Here is a 698-nt window from a genome sequence, read left to right as displayed (position 1 = left end):
GATGGGATGGCGTATTGCTGCAGATGGGATGGCATATTGCTACATATTGCAGTCTCTGAACAGTTGATGTTGAGATGTGTCTGTTACTTGAACTCTGTGAAGCATTTATTTGGCCTGCAATTTCTGATGGTAACTCTAATGAACTTATCCTCTGCAGCAGAGGTAACTCTAGGTCTTCCCTTACTGTGGCGGTCCTCATGAGAGCCAGTTTCATCACAGTACATGATGGTTTTTGCGACTGCACTTGAAGAAGTGTTCAAAGTTCTTGAACTTTTCTGGACTTATAGAACTTCATGTCTTAAAGTAATGATGGACTGTCATTTCTCTTTGTTTATTTGGGCTGTCCTTGCCATCATATGGACTTGGTCTTTTACCAAATAGGGTTATCTTCTGTATACCCCACCCCCCCGTCCACCTTATCACAACACAACTGTTTGGCTCAAATGCATTAAGAAGGAAAGAAATTCCACAAATTAACTTTTAACAAGGCACACCTGTTAATTGAAATGCGTTCCAGGTAACTACCTCGTGAAGCTGGTTGAGAGAATACCAAGAATGTGCAAAGCCATCATCAAGGCAATGGGTGGCAACTAAGAAGAATCTCAAATATAAAATATATTTTGATTGAACACTTTTTTTGGTTACTACATGATTGAATGTGTTATTTCATAGTTTTGATGTCTTCACTATTATTCTAC

This window comes from Oncorhynchus gorbuscha, linkage group LG14, assembly GCF_021184085.1.
Source record: "Oncorhynchus gorbuscha isolate QuinsamMale2020 ecotype Even-year linkage group LG14, OgorEven_v1.0, whole genome shotgun sequence".
NCBI classification, from domain to species: Eukaryota; Metazoa; Chordata; class Actinopteri; order Salmoniformes; family Salmonidae; genus Oncorhynchus; species Oncorhynchus gorbuscha.
The sequence above is the reverse complement of the archived record's forward strand: the minus strand, read 5'-3'. Positions refer to the sequence as shown.